This window comes from Poecilia formosa, unplaced genomic scaffold (genome assembly GCF_000485575.1).
Source record: "Poecilia formosa unplaced genomic scaffold, Poecilia_formosa-5.1.2 Scaffold31, whole genome shotgun sequence".
NCBI classification, from domain to species: Eukaryota; Metazoa; Chordata; class Actinopteri; order Cyprinodontiformes; family Poeciliidae; genus Poecilia; species Poecilia formosa.
This window is the reverse complement of record NW_006799970.1, coordinates 2,059,746-2,076,374: the sequence shown is the minus strand read 5'-3', so window position 1 is coordinate 2,076,374 and position 16,629 is coordinate 2,059,746. Positions and strand designations below refer to the sequence as shown.

The window sequence follows — 16,629 nt, the reverse complement described above, 5'->3', positions numbered from 1 at the left end:
TCTCTCTGCTTTCTGTGAATAGGAGAGGAGACGGTCCGCCATTATTGGGGAAGCTGAGGGAAAAAAATCGGCTCGTTCTCAACGTCACGCATTTATCCAGCGAGAGGGGCTTAACATGAGAAAGGAAAACACAGCGCCTCACGACGAGCTGTCCTTACTCTGAAAATAGCGTTGCTGTAAATGACGGCAGAGCTCCGAATCGGCTTCCATACGGACTCTTTTGTTTTGTTTTGTTTCTTCTTTTTTTTTTATTTCAGACACAACAAAGGAAACAATAATTGGTGAAAACAACGTGGTGGTGATCCAAGAAGGGGAAAACACACCGAAACAGCGCTTCCCAACGCCTTCCCCCCTCTTTTTCTCTCTCCTCGCCAGACATTTCCAGCCTATGTGAAAAGGACGGGACTTTTCTCTTTTATTTTGGGAAGATTTTCTTTCTCTTTTTTTTTTTTTTTAACTGCTGCTGCTTTTAATCAGAAATGAGTTCTGTTTTTTTCTCCTGAAAGAGAAAGTGCAAATGCTCATGTCTGAAAACTTCAGACTACAGCGCGGGGGGGATGAGCTCTTATGGGCCAGACGGCGTGTTTACTAGAAAAGCGGAAAAAAAAAAAAAAATTGATGCGAGTGTTTCTGGGGAGTGTTGTGTTGTGTTTTTACATTTAAAAAAAAAGTCTTTTCCCGGCCGTGAGTCGCAGAGGAGCGACGTTAGAGGAAGAACGGAGTGGACGAGAGCTGGGAAGACAGGACTGCTTGTGGTATGTAGACTCTTCCTTTCCATACATTATCATAGCAGTTTAATAAGCCGATATTTTAGGGTGTTTATCGTATTCTGAGGAGTGCAGCTTGTGTTGTGCTGAGCTCCTGCGAATAAGAAGAGAACTGGGAGTCAACCCCATTCCACCCCACACACACACACACACAGGGCTGGCACGATTTGAAGCCCTTAGTTGTAGCAATAATGATTTTTTTCCCCTAATGATGATACACGTTTTTATTATATCCGTATTCAGAGCCACTCTAAGGTATGCTGGTTTCAATATGGAATAGGAAGATTGTAAAATATGTGGACCTCAAACCTTTAAATTGTTTGAATGATTTTGCCAGGCCTGGAGAAACTCTACATCATCATGCATTCGTTAAAGGGCAGGATATGATAGCTACAGAGGCATATGTTTGCTACCTAATCTATGTCTTATTAAATAATGTGGACTGAGTGTATTTCTGTTCCAAAATTGAATGTTCTTGTAGTATTATAGAAATTGGGAGTAAGCTTCAAGTTGACTTACAGAGATGTACGAAATGGGTAGAAATCACAACCGTCTGATTTATCCTCAGTTGACTCAGATTGAGCGGCAGGTTGAATACTGAAATTTCTATTTGTTCCCCTCCTGGCTCTTCATTAAACACATCAAAATGAAGAACTCCCACCATTTATATATAGTCTGTAAGCTCATTGACCGGCAACATGTCCTTTGATGGACTTTTTTGACTTGGATAAGTCCAATCTGTGCCAGGGACGGATGCTTTTGAGAACAAATGAGGCAACTCTTGTAGGTCCATAATTGTCTGTAGGATTCAAAGCTACAACCACTGTAAATGAACCTTGCACTCCCTTTTCACCTTGCTGTATCAGGTGAAAAAAAAGATTGTCGTTTCGGCCGGTAGAAGCTGATCGGTGCATTTCTATATTTTCCCTTTTCTGTGGGACAAATTGCTTCAGATCTTTTCAGATGGCACACACACCAATTATGCCTTTTCTAATATTAGGATTGATTTAGAGGGAAGTCAAGTTAGGAACGATTGCTGTCACAAGCATTTTCTCTTTTACTGCGAGGTCATTCACTGATGTGTCACGGTTTTATTTCAACGCAGGCCGGCCATCGCTTCTGCAGCCACTCCCTTTCTGCTCGAGTCCCTCTGCTGGACTTGAGTGCTTTTCTTTTTACAAGTGGATGCTGGCTGTGAAGTATTCCCCACCGGGTGAGATAACTGTGGCCTGTCCTCAACATGCAGGGGGGACTTTGAGTTGTAGCTGCAGCGACTGCTGTGTCATTGCGTGACAACTGAGGCATTTGCAAAGAAACAGGAACTTTGTCATTTGATTGTGTGTTGTCTCTGATGCTATGTGTTGTGGATGGGGCGGCTTGTTCCGGCAAATCTAGTGACTCATAATCCCACATTTGCCTGGCGTGTTTTGACTGAGTACATTTGATAAGTCTTTCTTTTTTAGATTTAATCCAGGCTTTATTAGGATGACCAAGCAGACTGAGTAAACGCATGCGTGTATAGATTTTCCCAGAAAGATGATTTTTTTTTTCTTTTTCTTTTTTTTTTCTTGTAGTCACAGGTAAATGCATTAGCAGCTGTCAGCTCTCCTCTGCTGTGCTTGATTGGGGCCTTTGCAATGCAGTCACACCTCTCTGGGAAGTCTCGTCTTACTCTAATAGTTGTGCCATTTGTTCAGGCGGCGGGCTAGATAGCCGCATTCACCCCTGACATTCTGCCTCAGGGCTGTGGATCGAGATGGCAGGCCTTGGGTTTTGACCGTGTTCCTGAGATTAGAGGATGCAGATTTGGCTCATCAGGATGTAGGCCAGGGATGCAGATACATTTTTTTTTCTGTTTTGTTTTTGCTGAGGTCACTGGATGATAGATCCTGATCTGAACACGGTATGGCATGCAGTTTAAATAACAACATCTCTCTATTTCTTAATATCAGAGTAAGAAAGGTGGTTTGTAAAGATGCACAGACTCAGATTTAGTCAGTTTTCCCAGATTCTGCACTGATTTGTGATTGGTTGGTCAATTGATTAAAAAAAAAAAACAAACAAACTAGGGATGCACAATATATCGGCACTAACATCGGTACCGGTTGATATTAGTCATTTTCTGAACATATCGGTATTGGTCTGACTAATAAAACTGGACTGATATTAACAATCAGTAGTTATTTCCTTATTGTTGCTATTTGATTCTTGAGAGAGAAGGGAGGAGGATGTTCACATGTTGTTTGCTTAGTCATGTCTCATAGTAATGCAGCGAAGGAGTTTTGGGAGTTTAACCGAAGCAGATAAGCAGTGGTGAAGTCAGCAGTGTGGTCTTTTTTTTTTTTTTCAAGGTGTCACAATATATATATATATAATGTAATGTATATTATATTGGTAAACATCTGTCATCGGCCAAAACAGGATGTTGACATCGGCCCAGATTTTCCTATCGGTGCAAAAAAAAATGTACACTTTTTCTGTCATTATCAAATCAGAGAGATCCAGAAAATCTGACATTAGGTTAACTCAATTTATTTTATCAAAGAGTAAGAGAGTTATAATAAACCTCACAGCCACTACTTCCCTCATGTTTTGCCCACATTGACCCCAGCTTTTATTTGCCAGTGCTCTGCTGGGTAAATCACAGGCCACTTACCTGCTCGTTTGCAAATTTCACAACTGTTCCACCTGTCAGCATGAGCTGACTCCATACACCCAGCATGGCAAATTTCCCCACTTGTGAAATTGCGCTTTCATCATTCCCCCCACCCCCACTGGTAGTTCAAAGGAGTGAATTTTTTGTGATTATTATTATTATTTTTTCCTGGAAGTCTGTGTTTGGTGCATAAAAGAAGTTAATTATAGTGGTCAGCTTTGGAGTTCTCTGGACCAGATTAGAGTCACTCTCTCCTCTCAATGACCGCCTTGTTTTAGTGTCCGATTATTAGGCAGAGAGAAGTGCATTCTGGGATGATTGTATCTGAATTTCCATTAGAAAGTGTGCCCGCGTCAGTCGAACTGAGGCCTCCTCTGTCCCCGCTGTTTCTGCTCCCGAGCTCGTTACAAATTTGCAGATGATTTATAGGACTTCACACAGTCCTCTGCATTAGTCCCTTAAATTAAATGACTGTGAAAATAATTCGAAATTAAACCCAGTGATCCAAGTAGATTGGTTTCACTTTGTAACTCAAAATCACCTCACAGTTTATCACAACACGTGTATTATTTTGGAGCACAAAGACATTTCTGTTGTGCTGTATCCTGCGGATATTTTCTATGTGGTTCTGAAAAAACGCTTTAGTTACTATCCAGATGCTTTTGTAAAATCAGACTTGGCTTAGATGTACTTTCCCCCCCCTGTAGAACAACATGTCATAGTCAGTTCTTCGATTTGTTGTGCAAGCTTCCAAGCACACTTACTTCTGGTGACTTGACATAAGGCTTAAGGGAACTGATCTGAGTTCTTTTGAATGAATCTGTTTGTTTTTTTTTTATTGTTTTCAATGCTATATCTCCTTTTAGAGGTGCAAACAAGTGTTTTGTACAACTGCAACAATGGGACACATAATTGTGCCAGTTAAAGTCTGAAGACAGTCTTTGCCATTGTTGATGTCGCCATCTTCAGTAGCATCCGTAGATTAGGAGTTATCAGTGTTAAACTTTGGCTCAGATACAACTTACCTCCTTGTTTAAGAATCTACTTGATTCTTAAACGTGTTGGGATGTCACCAAACCAAGGAGACATGACGTTGAATTAGCGTTTTTGTTTCTTCAAGAACATTCCAGTAACTTTGCATTTGTAAAATAAATCCTACTGTGGAAATCCATACTTTGTTACATAGCTTTATTTTTATCAAGAAAAACCCCCCCACAGCGCTGCATGCTATCGTTTATTTTATCTTTAAGTCACATTTAAATCAGAAAACAACAGTAACACAGCATTTGGACTTAGTGTGACCATAGAGACGAAGAACCAGGATGTGAGCCACAGAGGAATGGTGACCTCTGGAAACGAGCGGCCGTTGTTTTGCCATTCCAGCTCCAATTACACAACAGAGGAACAAGGGGCTGTGGCAATGTGGAAGAGCCATGCAGAGCCCGAGAGCAGGGAATTCTGGGAAGAGCGAGGAAAAAGTAAAAGAGTGACACAACAAAGTCGGCTGTCAGTTCGGAGGCAGCAAAGAGTGAAACAAAGCGCGAGCGAACTGCTGCCAGTTTCTGCTTCAGGCCGTGTCTCTGGTATGTGCCCTTTTGGTGTTTGTGCTCATGGATCGACCAATCAATGTCGGCCATAAGTAACCCTGCTGCTTTGCCGTGGCCCAGCCGAATTCCATGAGTCAGCACGTCCGCAGATAAGATGTTATGATTGAGTCTCTGGCAGTGAAATTAGGCCACTGCTCAGAGGTCAATAGGTTGGACTTGTGCTGCCGTAGTCGCTCACACACAGTTTGTTTTACCTGCATCCAGCTCCAGCATGTTCTGCAGGTTTAAAGTTCAACCGGGTTGGCAGGTTGCCTTGGGAACTAACTTAAAAAAAAAAAAAGATTAGATACGCTTGAACACATCCTCCATTACACATAATGGGTGTAATGGTGTCTGATTATTTTTGGGATGAGTCAGTGTTGCTGCTTACGGCTTGATACGTTGACAGACTGTAGACGGTGGAGTTCCCACTGAAATTCAAATGTTTAAAGATAAACGTGACAGCGTTTATCTTTAAACGCTGTCAGTGTCATAGTCTTCAATGACACTGATTTGATTATTATTTAATTTTTGTCAACCTGATGTTCAGACCCACTCTTTTTCTGTCAGATTTGGGGCTGGTGCAAGCAGAAGGGGGACGCCATGATGATGTTTTTTGTTTAACTTTCTCACTGGAGAATCTCGCTGATTGCGCCCCTGGGCTTCCTGTAGGAAGTTCACCTATGATGCGTGGCTGCGTCGGAGGGCAGAGGTGGGCCAGAAGAAGTGGAGAGACACAGGGTCAAAGGTGAGGAGAGGAGCTGGAAAAGGGCAGAGGTCTGTTTCATTATGCATCCATGTGAGGCCAAAGGGGGGATACTTTTGGGTCATCTGATTCTTGTAAAAGCGATAACTCTCGAATGCCCCAAGGGGTCTGCCTTTAATACTGGTGCAACTGATAACTTGGATCCTGTAATTGGCAAGATGGAGTGAAGTACTAAATTATAAGAAATAAATGCTGTCATAAAAAGTTGTAGGTAGTAATTAATTATGACACAAATGACTGGTGTTAAGCGATGACCTTTTTAAGCTAAAAGCCTGTCTAAAAGCTCCGCTCCTCGTTATTATCTCAAGCAGTTTTTGATGCTTCTCAACAGACAGAAGAAGGCTGAGCCTCTACGGCTGGAAGTTCATCTTACAGATGCGCCGATGAAAGTTCTGTGGCCGAGCTCTGGTTTTTGTAAAACTTTAATTTGATTCTGTTCAATTTTCTATTCGAGAACCATAATAAAAGATGCAAGAACGGCGTTTAAAACTTTATTCCTCTGCCTCTGCTGGAAGTGGGGTTATTTTATACGTATGCTAGACACGGAGGCGATTTTGAGGCGCTTTGTGAGAGAGCTGTTTCTTTATTATATGGTTTTGCCAGACCGAATGAGTCTAACCTCCCCTGTTATGACCTGTCTTAAAAGGCCACAACAAAAAGAGAGGCATTTCATATATAAAAGTTTCCTGAAGTGTGCCTGTATTCAACAGAAACTAAGGTTAAAATCAAAGTTTCCAATATGGAATATGAAAGTCAGTGGGGTCATATAGAAGTGGAAGTGTTGTAATGTGCAATCAAAATAATCTAGAAATCCAAAGGCAGAAACACATCTAAGGAGGAGAGCAGAGAGACGTTAGTTAAGGAGAAATAGTTGAAATGCCTAGCAGGCCCTCAGGTGTCCCAAATCAGTAATCGGTGTTGCATCATGGGTAAATGTCCAACCTAACTCCGAGGATATCCTGCTAACCACTTTATGTTAGCAGTCAGTATGAAAAAGACATCTCTCCAGGTGTTTGTCTTACTGGGTGAAAGTCTTGCTCTCGCTCTCTCTACCGCAGCATCAATGAATTGTTGGTATATCATGACATGTTTTACAAGTAATTTTTTGGTCACTTTTATATTTTAAATTTTTCATAATTCCAGATATTGTGAACTCTTTGCTTTGAAACAGTGACTCTGCAAAAGTGTGTTGTCGTTTGATGTGGCCTGAAATCATTTAGTGTTTTGTGTTTACGTATAGTTAGAAATAGCAGATTCCCCCGACCCCTTTGTTTTTTCGGTAACTAAAAGTTTTCTTGTAGCTTCTTCACTGTTCTCTCATCTGACCGAGCTCACCTGATGTCAATCAATGGTTGTCATGGTTACTGAACACACAGTCCTTTTGGGATTAAACTGTTCTACTGCATCGTGTCACAGCAAGAGATGTGAACTGTCACTTTGACATTTACTTTTTTTTTTTAAAGCTAACATCAAGTATGGTGAAAACTTGATGTTAAAACTTGACTATGGGGTGAACGCACAGATGTTGCTCATGTGACTGCTAACACAGCCCAGCATGCTGGTTATAATCTCAAAAGACACCAGAAGTACTGATTGACACAAAAAGAGAAATTGGGAGGAAATCGCAGCTGGTTTAATTAGAACTAAACAAAAGCAATTTTCAAGCTGCATGAAGTGACGATAGCGAGAATTGTCAAAAACATGTCCAACACTTCAAGTGTGACTTAAAACTTCGGTAAGCTGAATCTTTGGTTTATTTAAATTCAAATGAAGCACTTAAAATAAGCATTTTTATTCCAAACAGCAATTCAAGTTAAATATTGTACATTTTTGCCAAATAAAAGAACAGAATAGAAATAGCCTTTATTGTTCCACAGAGGGGAAATTCAGACGTACTACATCCAACAAAAGTCATTTAATATCTGAAATGACTCCCCTTCTCAGAGAGATTACAGCCATTTTTAATTTCAGTCTGTCACCATCATCTATGGAGCTTTTCCTTATTGTTCGGTTTTCATATGACTTTGATGCAATCTTTTCCGAGTCAGATTTGGATCTGAGTATTTGAAGGACTGAGCAACATGTTACACCTTGCCCAAAAGAAGAAGAAGGGGGGAAAAAAAACTGTTTAAAAACAACTTGCATCAGGTTCACAAATCAAGGTTTAAACTAAGATCACACACATATGTGGTGGATTAAGTTACCACAATGTCAGATCAGTGGTCCGATGAACAAGACTACTGAATGCTTGTCAACAAGACAATTACTGTCTTGCTGACAAGGACTCAAGTTATATTCCTACTGCTGGCATGTTGGTCTGGAAAAATGTAATGCCCACAAGAATGTCAGGAAACGATGTTTTACAGCATAATATTGCCTCAGGATGAGATGATTAAAACCATTTGATGTCGCGTCGTTTTACGACATCCAAACCGAGGAACTAAAAGCTAACTTTAACTTCTGGTGACGCACTTCTGCGTGCAAAAACATCAATATGATTTATCATCTTTGTGAACCACAGCCCTTGTCTTTGACCAGAATCAGCTTTTGCGGTGCACCATAAATACACTTGACTATTAAGAGTGTTGATGTACTTGGATGTAATCTCAAACCTGATTTATTGGCGGAGGCATAAAGCAACGGGACAGTAATGCTTGTTTCTTTCTGTAATGAGGACAGTTGGACAACAGCCCGCCTGTTTATAACCACCCTGATCAGGACAAGAATGTGCCTCATCGACTGGAATGGACTCTCCTAAGCTCCTGGTAGTCAGTCAGTAAATTGCTTTCTGTTTGCTAAACACTTTTGTGCATGCCTGCTGCTCTGAATCATGTCAGGTGAGCACACACCTTATTTCCGTTTTGATAGATCTGGTTGTAGTTGTGTTTTGGCATCCGACCTACCGCTTCAGCAAGGTTCAGTGCCTGCTGTTTTCTGTAAACAGAAAGTCACATATCTGTGGTTTTATTGTTGTGTATATATAAGCAAATGACAAGTTTGAGATTATCTTAGCATTTGTGAAAATGGCGAAGAGAGACTTCTGAACCAACAGCTTGGGCGTGTCAGAAAGACTGAGGCTAAGGCTGCAAGCTGCTTGTCCGGTGTAATGGCTTGTATTTGAACTAAAAGAAGAAGAAAAAAAACCCCCACAGAACTGAAAATTTTCAGCTTTTCTCAAATCTGCGTGGTAAATATCATAACTGACAGCAAACAGAGCTGCTGTTTGGCTCCAAAAATGCAGCGTAAATATTAGAAACCATAGATTGAAACATGGCACAGCATTTGTCAAATAATCAACAAAACATATTTAAAGGTGATTTGTTTACTGGTTGTTATAGTAAGATATGCGCATTGGGTGGTATGAGTTTGTCAGAGCATTGGAACATTATGTAAAATAATGTAATACGTTTCTGGGCATAATGTCAGAGCAAAACAATAGAACTACCAGATTATAAGGTAAGGTAAGATATGAGAACGCTAAATATGCTTTAGCAATATTTCTGGGAAAATGGACAATTCCCACTTTTAAGCATTTTAAGTCGGTCCTCATGCCAAAAGAAAAGAAAGCATCGAAAATGCTCACTTTTGTATCTTTCCAGAACTATTTTACAAACGTAAAGCTTTACCATCCTGATCAGCCGCAGTCATCCGGTCTGCATGGCGTTCGCCAGCTTGGTCGCTCACTGCTGTGTGGTTGTGTAACGTTCTCCTACCAGCGTTTGTCACAAATCAGTCAGTCTAGCAACCTTGGTCTCTCTGACGTGAGCAGCACACCCAGGCTGATGCCACGAGGGTTCAGCAGGGTTCGGGTCGGGCATTGACCTTTTGGAGGATAGTTTGAGTGGAAGATATGGGATTTCCACTCATGGCAGAATCTCGTTGTTTTGTCTCCCTGCTCTGAGATCGTCTCCGGTGATTACAATACTTGTTTTTCCAACGAGGGAGATGCTGAACCACATCATCAGATTGTCCCCCTCAAAAAACAAAAAGAGTGAATTTGATAAGGTTTTCATGGGTGGGGATCAAATATTTGTATAGCATTTGAGTATAAATAAATAGATTTTCAGATGGTAATAGGTTTTATTGCAAAGAACAACTCCGATATTATCAACCAATGCATAAAAACTTGTACGATGTCTGAGCTAAAAAAATTGTTTGGTCCTTTCCTGTGGAGAATTTCTTTGTGACTTTTAAAATTAAACAAGTTGTAAGAATAGGATTCGATACTTCTGTTAATATTGACATCGTTTGCGCTTGAAGTTTACTTGTCCTCTGCCTTGACTGTTTATTAGTCTGTCCCTCCGTGGATTTTGACTCCGCCACTGGCAGTGTCCTCGCTCACCTGCAGCGCTCGGATGGAGAAGGGAGAGGTGGAGACTGAGAGGCACAGGGGTGTTCTGCTTCAAACGTATTCTAATTAAAGTTGGCAGCTTTAATCACAGAGCGATTTGCATCCGAGAAAAGGGGGAGACAACAGAAGTGGAGCGGAAAGGGATGGAGAAAAGGTTCTGCAGCGGGCACAACCGCACGGCCCTCCTGAGAGCAGAGCTTCTGACTTCTGCTGAACTTCCCACCAACTTCATTGATCACTTAGTCTCAGCCCTGCGCCTGTTTTCCTCTTCTCATGTTGTTTATCTGTCGCTTAATAGATTATTTATTTATTTTTTTCTGTTCCCAGCTTCAGTTTGTTTTTTTTTTTGCTGTTGTCCTTGTGGAGCAGGGCTGGGGCGAGTGGTCTTTAAGCGTGGAGGAAGGGCACCACCTTGTCATTAGATGTTAGCTTCACACGCCACCGGAGGAGGATCTGCCCACCTGTTTGGCATCTCCCCAGCGAACAGGTGCTGACACGGTCTCTTTTATTTCAGGACGCGGTTTACGACTTTCGGGTTAGGTATTCCTCAGTCGTCGCTTGCTGCAGGCGTTCTGACGCGAAGCTGTGGTTATCTCGCCGTTGGCGCTTAGTATTCCAGTTTGGCTGTAGCTCGACTTTGGACGTTTGAGAATTGACGCGGGACGTGGTTCGTCGTCGTGTTCAGTCGCGAGGCCAGAAATAAACGGTGTTAAAGATTACGGCCCCCCCTCAATACACAAACAATGTAGGCATCCTCATAACTGTCAGGAGCGGTTCTGCGCTGTTGGCAGCTGTGTGACGGTGGGCGTCATTACCCCTTTGAGGTGAGAAGATAAGGTGGCCGTTCATAGCCGTTTGTTATCACAGGCAGCGGGCCCCTGACACCTTCACATCCCTTATCTGGCTTCGGTTCAGCATCTGGCCCGAGCTCCGGCTCCGGCAGGCCCAGGGGCTGATGAGTAAGCGGTGCTCCACCAGCGGCCGGTCCAGGGCCCACGCCGTTATCGATTGCGGCGCTGGCGCTTGTCATCCAGCCACCACTTAGCTAATGATGTCCAAGCCATTGTCTCACAGCTTGGAAAACGGCCATGACAAAGAAAGCGGCGGGCGTTTGACGCGGTGGCACGAGAGGGAAAGATGGATATGAAAGATAACGGTGAGGCGCCGTTGTGAAACCTTTTTACTGCAGTCATCCATTTATTATCATCATCATTATTATTTATTTTTTACAGTTTCTGTACTTTCAGTTTCCAGGGTTACTTCACAGGTTTATTTTATTTTTTTTGAAATGTGCAAAATAATGTCATTTTCTGGGTTCTTTTTGCGTGTCTGAATGTGTTCTTAAAAAATTTGGAAGGTTCTAGGGTATCGTCTAAAGATGAATTTTTATATTATCTTCAAATAACTTGTCCAAACAAGTAGTACTTTTCACAATGAACTACATTAAACCTGTAGTGAAATATTTTTGCTACGAGAAATGTTACTTCAATTTCTCATCACTCCGTTGGAGACAGTCTGGGTTTTTGGATACAGAATAAATGCTGAACAAGGTTAAGATTCCCAGGTCAGTTCTGTATGGATGCATGAAGACGTTCCCTGGATGTGATCATTTGAGTCCGGCACAGTATGGAGTTTTAAAATGGCAGACCTGCTGCCTCCTCCCGTTTTTGTTGTGCTTTGGCTGCGTTTGTTGAGCTGCCGTCTGGTCCATCTGCACGCTAGAAAGATGGATCACTGTCTCTGTGATAGCCATATCCTGACCTTGTTACTGTAATTATTAGTACTGCTGAGCCAATACAATCTTTGTTTATGCTAAAAAAGAACAAGCTTCTTAGTCATGAATTGGCTGGAATGCAGACTGTAGGAAAATAAAGGATTTCATCATGTACAGTGCTGTGAAAAATGTTGAGGAATTTTATATGGATTTAAAAAAAAAAAAAAAAAGCACATCTCTTTGGTCCAGATTTTTGTCTGTATAATGTTAAAGCCAAGCTTTAAAAAGCACCAGCTGCATTTTTATGTCATGGCATGCAGAGATGCAACCATCAGGCTTTTCTTGGCTGATATGCCAATTATTTGTTTTCTCTGAGGTCTGATCTGCTGATTTGGATTTTGACCAAACTCATTTCCCCTCCCCATATTCACAAGGACTATACCATATAAGACAAACTATGTGTTGTGGCTCATTTGACAGAGGAAAACAGAGGATTTGACAGAAAAAGAAAGAAAGCATTACATCATCATTTCTATTTGCGCCTCAAAAGTTTTTGTCAAACCAATAAAAAGGTGCATGATGCATTTAAGGGCCCCAAAATGGGCGGTGATTTGGATGTGATGCAATTGATGATCATGAAAAGAAAATACATTTTCAATATTCTATCTGCCCATCAGACCCAATTCTAGGAAAAAAAAAACTTTTAGGATTTTATTTTGACTATTGGAAACCATTTTATACATACAAGTTTTAAGTAAACTAAGTTTTTTTTGTTTTGTTTTTAGAAAATGCTGTATATTTCTGCCATGCCTTTTTTTTTGAGGTCTGTAAATAGGTTTTTCTGGGTTTGATTTTTGCGCCGGGGAGGGATCTGGGTATTTTTAATTTTTATTTTATTTTAATTGTTTTACTTTCTCAGTGCCAGAACTTTCCAGGACACTGTAGTGGCCCCAAGGTCCATAGCACTTATGTCAGAGTTCATTTCCTGTTGCAGCGTTCCAGCCGCTCCTGAGGATCCACCATTTCCTAATCTCCCCTGATGAGGAGTGAAATGAGTAAATTTCTAACTCTGAATCCATCTGCGGTGGGGGTCGGTATCTGCTGAATCAAGCAGGGCTGTAGAATAAAAAATAAATAAATAAAAAATTCCCAGAAATTCCCCTAAGATATGAAACTCTGCTATCCAGGAATTTTCACAATGAGGAAACTTTCATTTTAGTCGAGGTTACAGCCTGCAAGACACGGCACAAGTTTGCTGCTGTAATGGTTCATGAGTCAGAGCAGTGACACAGCTCAGACTTTGAAATGGGGAAAAGTTTGACGTTTTGCTCATGTTTGTCTTCCTAATAGTACTCTGAACATCCCAACGTTGGTTGCTAAACTCCACAAATACCACAACCCTGAGTCTGCACAAGTCCAGGCTCTCCCTTTTTCTTTTTTTGTTTTTTAATCTTTGCTGACTTCCATTTATGCCCTAACTCCAGGAGATAAAATTAAGGAAAACACGGGCTAAAAAAATGTAAACATTGCTCGGAGCTGCTTTTTGGTTGGAAGGTTATTCGGAGAGACGACGACCTCACCGCGCCGCGGCTCGTATTAGTCACAGCCGTTGGAGATATTTGAATGCAGCTCTTTTTACCCAATGAGGGAAAAGGTCGCTGGGAATGCAGTCTGTCAGGTCAGGACGAACTGAGTTTGCCTCATCTTAACCACATGTGATGGCTAGAAAAGAACAAAGATTGTGAAAGGTGAGCTTTTAGCTGAGAACATCTTTAAACCTTGAACGTCAAGACGCTAATATAAATACAGCAAAATGTGTGCAAAAGGTGGTTTAGTGAAGAGAGCTCGGTGTACGCTGGAAGACGTAGAGTTTACGTTTTGCATGCAAAGTTGGATTGCAAATTTTGAAATAAATCAAATATTTTGTTTATATTTCTGAGGAGAAGTAGATAAGCTGTGTTTATCAAAGAGAAACTCTCAAGGCAGTTGCAGTTCTAGACAAAAATGAGCCACTTGCAGGATTCAGATCCCTGATTGGAATGGAAACTACGATCCTGTATCAATATGACTGAAGCTAAAAGTTTAACACCTCAATTTTTAATTCACTGTTAAAATAAAACTGTGAAAGTAAAAAATGTAATCGGTCCAAGGGACCGATTACTTGCGGTTTCTGTACAAGTTAAGCATGTGCTACCATAATAATAAGGAAATTCTTAGAAATGGACAATAAACCAGAAGGGCTGGTTATCAGTTTTTATGCAATAATGACTGAAACTATTTATTTATTTATTTTCTTTTGAACAGATACTAATATACTAGTACAACTGACTTTCACATTGAATATGCACAGAAAAATATAGGCTTTATCATCCAATTGTAATTAATTATTCTTAAATTGAACAAAAAACAAACAAACAAACATAAAAAGTAATTATGATTAACTGCAATGCAAAGTTTTGCACCGGTTCATTTTAATTGTCTTCATTTTATAATAATTTTAGTTGTAGTAGTCCTTGTTTTCATTCAGTATTTGCCTTACACGACATTTTCAATGACTTCATTTTAAAATGAAAATAAATCTGGAAAGGTGGGTCAGGTTAAGAGAGGAAATGACTTTTGAAAAGTCTGTACAAATCCAGAGGCACAATTTACTTGATTTAAACAAGGAGAAAACAAAACAACATATACATATTGTTTTATTTCGCTTTTAGGCTACTTTTTTTTTTTTTTACATCTATTCTGTTCCAGTAAGTACACTTTTGATAGAAATCTTTACGTTTACCATTTTAATTGTTGAATATTCGACTGATAACACTGGAAAATCCTCTGCACCAGAAAACAACAGCATTTGTGATACTGTGCAGAACTCACTGTAGTTTGTTTGTTTTTTTTTTACAACTTTTTGAGCAAAACCAGACATGATTTCAAGACATGTGCAGGACATTTGATTGCTGCGATGCTCTTCAAAGCCGTACTTTGTGGCAGTCCGTCATGAAAGAGCTTGCCATTAGTATTCGCTGTATGGGTTTAGTGTGAGCAGCATCCCTACATTGATACTAAAACATCCCTGCAGGCCATTAACTCCTGTTATTTCTACCTCCTGCTATGTCTGTCCACATAGTGGAAACGCTGCTGTGTAAGATCAAATGTCTCCAACTTATTTAATGCATTAAACAATGCAGTTTGTTAGGAAAAATGCTTAATAAAGTAATAACCATCAACATAGTTGTTGACGTAATGCTGTCAGTTCGGTTGATTTTTCTTGTTCGTGTTCTGGTGAGTAAAATAAGCACAAGAAGAGCCAGAAAGCGGCATAACCTGCTCTCCAGAACCAGAAGGTAAAACACTCGAACATGCTTACTGTCAGGCCTTAAGCAACTCTGTTTCAACACACTCGTACAATATTTCAGCGTGTGCCACTGAGCTATGTAAATATCTCCCTCCCTCTGGTTCCAGGGTGAGTGTTTGACCGTAGAGAATCAGGTTCTAGGAAATTGTGCAATCCTAGGAGTATCCAGCGTTTTGACCGCAGAGCATATCTGCCTTCAGCCGTGGCCTCGCCTCTTCCCATCTTCCGTGCTGTCGGGCTGCTCCTGTTTGGAGGTCAAAGTTGACGGGAGACGTGGGTCAGTGATGTCGTCCCACTCCTCAGAGGATTTAGGGAGTCACTGTAGATGTTGCAAGGTTGTGCTGATATGCAGGTCCTGCTTGAAAAAAAGAGTTTGTAGAGGCTTTTATTGTTATCATGTGTCTTTTTCAAACTGGGAAACGGGTGCAACTGTGGCAGAGAGTGAAGGAGTGACTTGAAGTTGTTCTGTTTTTTTTTTTTTTTTGTCTTACGTCACTCTGCTAGCGGGAGACACCGGATGTTGATGGTTAGGACATGCACATAAATCACCGGGACAATCTGGTAAGCCGCAAGCATGGCAGGTTTAAATTTAGATTATGATTCACTTATTTTTCGACAGTAACTCTGGAAAGTTTCTGTTTTTGCTACATAGACATGCAGAATTTGAATTGTTTGAATTCCCCAGAAGGCTTTGGCCTACGCCGGGCGGTTAGAGGGTGTGAGACGCTGAGAGAGTTACTGAAGAGCGAAGGGAGGAGCAGACGCGTTAAGAACTGGTTTGTTTTGATCACAGCTGTGTCATAACATCACTTTATATACATGTCGCAGTTTATGATTTGACCCTCCCTTCAGTGTTTTTTGAGTTAGTTACCCTCACAAATCACAATGTGTCTTCTAATTTGGTCTTATTGTATCTCGTCTTTCTCGTTTTCTTTCTTTCCTGGTTTTAAGGTCATTTGGGGAAACTTGGCTGGTATTAAGACTGTTTTAAAAAAAAATGTAGGCACTGATTTTGAGTAGCTTTGGATGCCATTTGAAATGCTGTGTTTGTATATTAAAGTACTGAACATCACATGGTTAAAAACGAGTGGTGAACACGTGTCAGTTCGGTATAAATTTGGCTCAACTGGAAAAAGAAACAAATGACAAATCTGAGATATCTTTTCTCTTATTATAATCAGGAAGTATCCCTCTCTATATGGAAGCTCCAACCGATTATGTGTAGCAAGGTAGACTTTGTTATGGTACATTTTCTTTTTCATGAAAATGGTTGAATTGTTTGAGTTTGTTGGAAATAATTTAAACTTAACAGCATCATGTGAGGCAGTACAGAGCTGAGTAACGTCTCCTTAAGATCAGGACTTTTTTTTTTTTTTGTCTTTGATCCATTTAAGAACAGCAGCATTACAGGATCTTGTATAGTTGAAAACCTGATGGCTT

At 40.7% G+C, this 16,629-nt stretch overlaps 1 protein-coding gene across 1 annotated transcript in view; it reads left to right on the top strand.

Moving 5' to 3' along the window:
* arhgap35a (Rho GTPase activating protein 35a) overlaps positions 1-16,629 on the top strand; it is an 89,853-nt gene continuing 73,224 nt past the window's right edge. Inside the window, exon 1 of the mRNA XM_007549440.2 lies at positions 1-755. The gene's annotated coding sequence lies outside the window, so the exon portion shown is untranslated. The remainder of the gene's footprint in view (positions 756-16,629) is intronic.